This window comes from Antechinus flavipes, chromosome 4 (assembly GCF_016432865.1).
Source record: "Antechinus flavipes isolate AdamAnt ecotype Samford, QLD, Australia chromosome 4, AdamAnt_v2, whole genome shotgun sequence".
NCBI classification, from domain to species: domain Eukaryota; kingdom Metazoa; phylum Chordata; class Mammalia; order Dasyuromorphia; family Dasyuridae; genus Antechinus; species Antechinus flavipes.
In genome coordinates this window covers 261090830-261100743 of record NC_067401.1, presented here as the reverse complement: position 1 = coordinate 261100743, position 9914 = coordinate 261090830, and the positions used below count along the sequence as shown (strand labels likewise).

The 9914-nt window shown below is 34.2% G+C and overlaps 1 non-coding gene across 1 annotated transcript; it reads left to right on the top strand.

Moving 5' to 3' along the window:
• The first annotated feature begins 254 nt into the window (after positions 1 to 254).
• On the top strand, positions 255 to 359 carry LOC127563551 (U6 spliceosomal RNA). The gene has a single exon (XR_007954005.1). It is a non-coding gene; the product is annotated as a U6 spliceosomal RNA (small nuclear RNA).
• Positions 360 to 9914: the final 9555 nt, after the last annotated feature.

Here is a 9914-nt window from a genome sequence, read left to right as displayed (position 1 = left end):
AGGACCTTTTCATTTTTCTTTGACATTTTGCAAGCATAGATCGAGCAGTGATATAGCTAGCTTGAAAGAATGAAATAACTAATTATATACATAGATTTCTTTAATATTACCAAGTCTCTTTTTCAGAACAACTCTATAGTGCAAATATTATTATCCACATTGTATATATGAGAAAACTAAAGTTCAGAGACAGTTTATGAAGTGACTTTATGAAGGGGCATGTAGTCAGTAAAAGATAGAAATGGAACTCTGGTATTCACTTCAGCAGCATATACACTAAAATTGGAATGATACAGAAAAGATTAACATGGTCCCTGCACAAATTTGACACACAAATTCGTTAAACATTCCATATTTTTTTGTTGTTTGCTTGCAATTTGTTTTCTTTCTCATTTTTCCCTTTTTGATTGATTTTTCTTGTGCAGCATGATAATTGTAGAAATATGTATAGAAGAAATGCATATGTTTAATATTTTTTTTGGATTATTTGCCATCTAGGGGAGGAGGTGAAGAAAAGGGAGGGGAAAATTTGGAAAATAAGGTTTTGCAAGGGAGTATGCATATGTTTTGAAAATAAAAAGCTTTAATAAAAATTTTTAAAATTTAAAAAAAAAGAAATGGAACCCTGGAGTTCTAACTCCTTGACAAGGCAGCATGGATACACATAGTGGATATACAGTAAGAAAGACCTCTAAAATGTATATCTGCTCTAAATCTAGAACCAGTACTTTTTCCATTACAAAGAGCTAAAATACTACCTGATAAACATTGTACTCTTTTCCTATCTGCCCCATCTTCCTCTCCCATTCCCCAAAGAAGCCAAAGGTTGGTTGATTTGCTTCCTTTTTAAATTGTGCTCGTTGATGGGTGGGTAGGGGCAAAAAATAAAGTCAGATCTAGATTGTAAAAACACAAATCTCAAATTTTCTATATGTAGCTAGTTGGTACAATAGAGAGAATTTTGGATTTGAACTTTTAAGAACAATTAGGATCAAAATTATACAAATTACTCTCAAAAACTGATAAAGAAAGCCCTCTATCAGATTTTTTTTTGGGGGGGACAAACTTAATTTTGGAGCTAGAGTTAGGAAGATTTAAGTTTAAATTCTGCCATAGATACTTCCTAGCCATGAGATCCTGAGGCAAATTATTCAAGCTTTCTTAGCCTCAATTGCCTTATCTGTTAAATGAGGAAATAGGAGCACCTCTCTCCTAGGATTGCTGGGAGGCTCAAACAAGATAATAAACATAAAGAACTTTTTAAATCTTAAAATGCTATATGTTATTTGTCTAATCGTTTATTCATTCAGTCAGACATGACTCTTCATGATCTCATTTGAGGTAATCTTGAAATAGTTTGTCATTTCCTTTTCCAGCTCATTTTGCAAATGAAGAAACTGAAGCAAAGAGACTTAAGTAACTTGATCAGGGTCACAGCTAATAAGTATTTGAGGCTGGATATTTACTCAGGTCTTTTATATACCAGGAACATGCTCTATCCACCACACAGCTACCCCAAAGCACTATACAAATGTTAACTATTGTTGTTATTAGTCATTAATAGTATTATTATCCTCATGAATGACTTACACACTCTCATTAACTGATTCTTCCCCTTACTGCCTCATATCTGATTTCTACCTTACAAAGAAATGTTGCTTCTCCATATTTAAGTCAGTGTCCCTTAAGATATAACTTAGCACCACTCTGGTGGTTTCCTGAGGAGCACAGTTTATTTTATTTAGTTACTCTTAGATTTATAGGGCTACTAAATCAAACATGGTGTTATTGTTCAAGAATCATGATTTACTGAGAACAACTAAAAAATAATAGTGGCCCAACCGTGGAACCTGCCTAGCAGATGGATGTTTTCCTTTGCCTTTCCAAATCCCAGAAAATTGTGCTTTAGAAGCAATGACAATGATTTTGTAATCACACATAGGAATTATGGTGACACGAAGATTACATTACATTTATGTTACACCTCTAAGGATAAGTATTATTTTCATTTTCACATAGGAAAGCAGAGACAAAGGTAGGTGACCTTTGTTTCAAGGTCATAACCCTCATCCAAAAGGAGCAAGGCAAAGGTTAACCACTAAACTCTATTTCCTGCTCAGTGATCTATCCCCATAGCCACCCTTTACAATCCAATTAATTTGTTCATTTTTGTCAAAAATCCAAATGCAATTGTATAAGAATAAAAGAGAACATTAAGACTCTCATATATGGCTTAAGATAGATTGAGTACATTTCTAAAAAATGATTACAATCTAATAAAAATCCTCTTGGTTACAGTAAAACTTATCTTTCCTGGAATGTCCATTAAAACAAAACATATTCCACAGCTCTCATGCAGACACAACTATCATAGCTAAAATAACTGGATTTACCAGAAATAAATTTTCTACTTAACATTTCATTTCTATAGAATTTCTGTTTTTCTCAAAGTCTGAGGATGTGAGGATGGTGAAAAGCAAATAACCAGAAGCACCTCTACAAAGATGTCACAGATTACAGCAACCAGGTAATTTTTTTTTCTTCTTAATAATATTTTATTTTTCCAAATACATGTAAAGATAGTTTTCCACATTCACCTTTGTAAAACCTTGTGCCCCATATTTTTCTTCCTCCTTCTCCTCTGCCTCCTCCCAAGAGGGCAAGCAATTTGACATAGGTTAAACATATACATTCCTTATTATTGTTCTGTAAGAAATGATCAGCAGGAAGAATGCAGAGAGGCTTGGAGAGACTTACTCTCTTGGAGAGAGAACTGATGCTAAGTGAAATGAGCAGAACCAGGAGATCATTATACACTTCGACAATGATACTGTATGAGGATGTACTCTGAAGGAAGTGGATTTCATTGACAAAGAGACCTAACTCAGTTTCAATTGATAAATGATGGACAAAAGCAGCTACATCCAAAGAAAGAACACTGGGAAATGAATGCGAACTATTTGCATTTTTGTTTTTCTTCCTGGGTTATTTTTACCTTCTGAATCCAATTCTCTCTGTGCAACAAGAGAACTGTTCGGTTCTGCAAAGATATACTGCAACATATTTAATATATATAGGACTGCTTGCCATCTAGGGGAGGGAGTGGAGGGAAGGGAAAAATCGGAACAGAAGTGAGTGCAAGGGATAATGTTGTAAAAAAATTACCCTGGCATGGATTCTGTCAATAAAAAGTTATTATAAAATAAATAAATAAAAAAATGTACATTCCTTCTAAACATGCTTTCATAATGATCATGCTGTACAAGAAACATTAGATCAAAAGGGAAAAAAGAAGAAAAAAATCACACAAGCAAATAAATACAAAGTGAAAATACCATGCTTTGATCTATATTCAGTATCCATAGTTCTCTATCTGAATGCAGATGGAACTTTCTATCCCAAGTCAACTGAAATTTTCTTGAATCACCTCATTGTTTGAAAAGTGCTATCACAGTTGATCATCACCTAATCTTGTTACTGTGTACAATGCTCTCTTGGTTCACTCAGCATCAATTCATGTAAATCTTTTCAGGCTTTTCTGAAATCACCCTGCTCATCATTTCTTATAAAACAATAACATTCCATTACGTTCATATACCATAACTTATTCAGCCATTTCCCCAACTCATGAAGATCTATTAAACTTCCAGTTCTTTGACACTACAAAAAGAGCTGCTACAAACAGTGTGTGCACAATTTTATAGCCTTTTGGGCATAGTTCCAAATTGCTCTCCAGAATCAACCGATTTTGTAAACCAAAATACTGAGTTGACAATGGATTATGGATACAGGTTCTAGTCTTGTAGTCTTCACTCATGTTAAGCTTTTTACTTAAATTTATCCTGAACAGGGTGAAGGGAGTAAAACCCTAAGAAAGCTGACCCAACCTGATCCCATCAAATGCATGAGTTACAGGAGGAATATATGTAAATAGATGGAGGGGGGAAGGAGGAAAGTGTATAAGATGACATTTTACTGCCACTCATAGAACCAAAAAATTGCAATACTAACCAGTTTTTCTTAACCCAGAAAGTACCCAGTACTTAAAGAAATAGCTGACAACAGTTTTCTAATCCATATCTATTTTTTCTCAGGAGATAATTTAAACTTGACTCAAATATTTTTATAATGTGTATCATATACTTACTATATACATATATATGTATATATACATACACACATATGCATGCATGTAATGAAAAAGCAAAGATTTTAATCTAGTATAGAATTTTCCCTATCTCCTAAAGTAGCAATACTTTAAATATCACAGAGCAAACTAGATTCCATTACTTACAGTAATGGAAAGTTAATCAAGATGAGTTTTTAAATATTCATTTTGTTTTAATGAACCTAATTAAGGCCATGATCGGGGAACCATATACTATGAAATATCTTTTCTTTTTTCTTAAAGAAGCAATACACTATGGTACAGCAATGTGGGAATGAATTGGGATTCTGAAGTCCACCTGCTACAACTTGCCATTAGTCTCTATAAAATGCTGAAAAACAAGGCTGCCACATCTTGCCTTGCTAGCACTATGAAACACCTGGGAACCACATCGGTGCCAACTGGCTTGGACACAGTGAGGCTGGGAAGCTCACTTACCTGACAATGAGGTGGAAAAGAAGCACCAGGAGAAGCATCAGAAGATAACAAGAGCTTATTATCTGCAGACTGGGGTTCTCAGATTCCAATTTTGATCCTTACTAGTTGTATGTCCCTGATAAAGTCACCTAAGCTTAGTTTCTGTGTTGGTAAGATCATGAGAACAAAACCAGAGATTTAAAACTAGAAGGGCTCCTCTCATTTTTGAGATGAAGAAACTGAGTCCCATGGAACAAGATTCAAATCCAGGTGCTCTGTGTTGAATGCACTTCCTTGTCTTGCAAGATCCTAGAGCTAAAAATTGTCCAAGGATGATTGAAATCAGTTAAAAGAGGACAATCTAAACCAATTTTTAAAAAATAACATGAAATGCAGAAAGATTGGAACACCTCCAAATAGATTTCCCAGTGTCCCACTGCTTCACTTGAAGTTGGAAACTACGGTTCAGGCTGGAAGTTATCCCTCTATCCCCAGAACTCCCCCAGTCTTTCCTATGTATTTTCAGTTATGCAAAACAACTTAGGTAATAATTTCTCAAGGTTGTGCCTTTGAGGAAACTCCCTTCCAGTAAAAATTCATTTAATCCTATTCCCCTGCCCGCCCAACTTAGGCACTCTAATAGCCTGGTGCTATGTAGTGACCAAAATTACAATTCTCTTGCCACAATTAAAGATCCTAGTTTTTGTTACTTTGATAGTCTTATTTCAGGTTGACATCTACTGAAAAGTCAATGTCTATCCTAGTACAGCCCATCAACACCAGCACTATTTATACTACCAAATGACTTACAAACCTTAAAACACTAATTAAAGTGTTTTAATATAGTTTAAACTATATTAATAATAACATTATTAAACTAGTTATTATTATTATTATTAAACTAGTATTCCCCCAAAATTCTGAGATTCTAATCAATCTTTTGCTAAGTACAAGACTCATTAAACAATGCAAAGAAGGGGGCTGGGAGGAAGGAATTAAAATCAAGTGATAAAAAATTTAATGTTATTGTTCCCAAAATGTGGTCCAGGAGACTACTAAGAGAGCCCCTCAAACCCTTTCATAAGGGGTTCATAAGATTGAAAATGTTTTCATAATAGTGTCTCAAAAGTTTTAATGTAGCTTTAAACTTGAATATCATAATAATATTATTAAAATAGTATGCATGAATAGCTTTTACAATAGATATTATAGTATTATACAATTATAGATGTATCATAAGTAATATAACTATTAATAGTGACATTTTATAATAACTTATATGCTTATTATATTATGTATAATAATCACATATATTATATATAATAATTATATTATAACAAGTTTTATTAGCTTAAAATTGCACTAAGACTTTTGGGACACCCTATACTAAGATGTTTTAATACCTGATGTGGTAAATATTTATACATATAACTCAAACATAAACTCTTTCCAATAATTTTTGTGAGTGTAAAGGAATCCTAAGACCAAAAAGTTTAAGAATAACTTAACTGATGCAAGAATAGAAGGAAGAAAAACAACCTCTTTTCCTTCCAACCACCAAGTCAATACATAAACACACACACAAAGGGTTTAGACGCAAGGGTCCTCAAACTTTTTAAATAGGGGACCAGTTCACTGTCCCTCAAACTGTTGGAGGGCGGGACTATAGTAAAAACAAAAATTTTGTTTTGTGGGCCTTTAAATAAAGAAACTTCATAGCCTTGGATGAGGGGGATAATCGTCTTCAGCTGCGGCATCTGACCCGTGGGCCATAGTTTGAGGACCCCTGGTTTAGAGGATTGATTTTAGCAATCAGTCAGGTATATAACATCGGTTGTTAAAAGAGTGAGGGGATATTCATAAGCAGTAACATTAACATCTGTGTTTCTTTTAACATTCACTTTTTCAAAATCCTCCTCAGAAACTAACTGTATAATCAAATCAAGACTTTAAGTAGCAACTAGCTGTTTACTGTATCACTTGAATTTAAGTTAAGCTGAATGAAAGGAAAAATAACAGGGGGGGGGCAGGGAGGAAAGTACTCTGTGGTTGGGAGGATACCCATAAGCTTACTACTTTTAAGTCACTAAATCACTGTGTGTGTGTGTGTGTGTGTGTGTGTGTGTGTGAACCAACTTACCATAAAACAATTTTAAAGAAAATTTTTAGCAAAAGTAAAAACTACTTGTAATTATGGGTTCTTTATAACTAACAAGATCATAAATTAATTTAAAAGCTTTCTACTATCTACAGCCTCATCCCAGCTGACTGTCAACAGGAATTCCTTGGAGAAGCAACACGAAATCAACTTGTGCTTAGAAACAAATGCTTTCAGTCAACCATATAATTTTCTAATTGTCTCTGAAAATTAAACTCTCATAGAGCAAGATACACATTCAGCTGCACTATTATTATTATTATGATTGGGTCTAGAATGAATAAACTGCTTTAGAGAAATAAATAGCTTAGGCAAGAACTTATTTTTTTAAAGCATCAGCAAGACACAATGCATAGTGGCAAGAAGGCCAGTATTAAAATCAGAAAGATCTGAGTTCAAGAACTGCTTGACATGTGTCATAGAACCATGACACAAACTAATTGGATAATAGTGGGCATAACCCATCTGCATTGATGGAGGAATTGTCCACACTATGAGCCCCATGCATTGATTAAATTACAGGTTCAGAACCACACCATACCCCACCTCTCCATAAAGAAAGAATCAGAATTCTATTTACTAATGCCGGATATGTATGTAACTAATAGATTCCCCCAAATATATTGGCAATGTTAAAGAATCTCACACATTATGCTGAATCACCCAAAAAAAATCTGTCATACAATTTAGTTTACTGTCAGAGCAAAATCATGTGTTTTCTGGGGGGCAGATTCCTGTAAAATGAATTTCTTGAAATCAAATCATTTTGTAAATGCATTAAGGAGACTCATTGTTTATGAGAAATCTAGGGGAAATCTTATTGCATAATGAAGAATTACCTTCTTAGTGCTTTCTCACCGTATAAGACCATAAATTGCAAAAACAAAAAATACCAGAAAACCAACAAGGTTGGGGAAGGTTGTTTTCTCACTTCCTACCAGAATGAAATCACAAATTTGAATAAAAAAGGAAAAAAGCTTTCCCTTTCAAGTTAATATTGCCAAATCAGAAGTCTGAATTATGTTCCATATGTCAACCCATCAAATGCTTTATGAAATCATCATAGGAAGTAACCTAATGCAATGGACAGAGAAATGGTTTCAGAGTTGGAGAATCTAGGTTTGAATCTTAGCTCTGAGCCAAGTTAATTAACCTGACAGGTTAATCAGACTCTAAATGATGACTGATGCAACTATAAATTCATAGATATGCTCATTCCACCAGATCACATGACAACACATTTTTACTTCTGGATCCTGTGTAATTCTTATTCTCATTCTCCTATAGTTCATTTTATAATGGATTTAGAGCTGCAAAAGACTTTAGAGGAATTCACAGAAGTGGCTAGAAATGGCCAAGTCTGTTCTGAAGGGGATACAGTTTTGAAGGCAATGATGAATATTTGGTACAGAGAAAGAATTGAGACCAAGAACAAAAAGATTTGCTCAGGATTATACAAATATTAAGTGGAAGAGGCAGTATTTCAATCCATGTCCTATGACTCCAAACCAAGTGCTTTTTCACTGCATCATGCCCTAGAGACATTAATCTAGATATTTTAATGTTCTACTACTATTAATTGCCAACTGTTATTCTTTACTCCTATGAGGTAGATTCATCCTCTTTCCCAATCACACAGTTCCTTGATGATATTATTTATACTACCTCATGTTAGCAGGTTATCACTGTAAATATTCCAGTCATTTTATATCCAGCATATATCTCCTCATGGTCCTTTAGGACATCCATAATGCTGATTCTTTATATTCTGCAGTGTTGAAAAGTCACAGCCAAAGAGCATCCCCAAGAGAACTGTGTATTTAAAAGAACAGATTTTCATGTTTGGAGGAAGCTTAAGATTATTGAAACTGCAGTCCAATTTCCCAAATAGAAACCAACCTATTTTCTTCCTCCATTCAATTCTGAGTCAAGTTCATTGTCCATCTATAGTCCCTATCCAAGATATGTATAAAAATAAGCTAAACAGGCCAGTCATCCAACTGTTTATCAAATAGACAATTATTCATCCTTCATTCACTTGGTTTCCCTATGAACATTACTAAGCTAATTTCCTTTGAGAGACTGCTGATCTCATGAAGAAACTTTTAGTATTACAAATCTTGATGCCATAACTGTTCGTGTCCTCCCACAAATCCTCTACTGGGGATCGACTAAAGCAGCTCATTGCAAGCATACTGATAAAATGAAACTGAAAGGAGTCAATAAATAGACACAAAATAGGACATTCTTATTACTATCTATTCTCATGATCAGTGAAGGTAGAACCACCACATTTGGATTCCAGCACCTCAGCACCAAATGCTCTAAATGAGGATGTGAAATGAGGATTTAAAGAAAAATGAATTCACAAAAAATGGCTAGAACTGGCCAAGTCCACTGTTCTGAGGGGGATGAATTGATTTTAAGCTATTTTCAATAGTGCTATGTAGTGACCTAGAATTACAATTCTCTTGCCTCAATTAAAGATGCTAGTTTTTGTTTAAATGTTTAAATATCACAGAGCAAACTAGATTCCATTACTTACAGTATCAGGTATCAGGAATTCAAATTCACCCCCAGAAGCTTAATAGAGTTATAACCTAAGTCATTTAATATCTGTGTGTTTGCCTTGGTTTCCTCAACTGCAAAATGGGGATAATAATAGCATCTATCTCCCAAATTGTTGTGAGAATCAAATAAAATATTTGGTAAAATATTTAACAGAATACTTGGCACATAGTAAGCACTTAATAAATATTTGTTTCCTTCCTTTGAAACAAAAGATGGTGGTCTTGTTACAATGTCATAACAGGATAAGAAGTAAAGAAAATACATAATGCTATCAGATTTGTTGTTTGTTACAAAAACAAAAACTCAAGACTGTGCAGCATCAAAAATAATAAAAACTCTGAAGGTTCTTCTCTCCAAATAGTGTCTGAGGTGTGAGTCAAAATTGAACAAAATTAATTGAGAAATACTGCTACAAGCAGCAGGGTTGAGTACTGTATAGATACCCAGTTTGAAAAACAAATAATAATGGAACAAGAGATAAGCTATTTCAACAGTCCTCTCTTTACCATAGCAACCACGGCATAAAAAAGATGATGGCCAAGGAAAACTGGTACAGTGGAAAGAATACTGATTTTCGAGTCAGAGGACAAGGACTCAAAT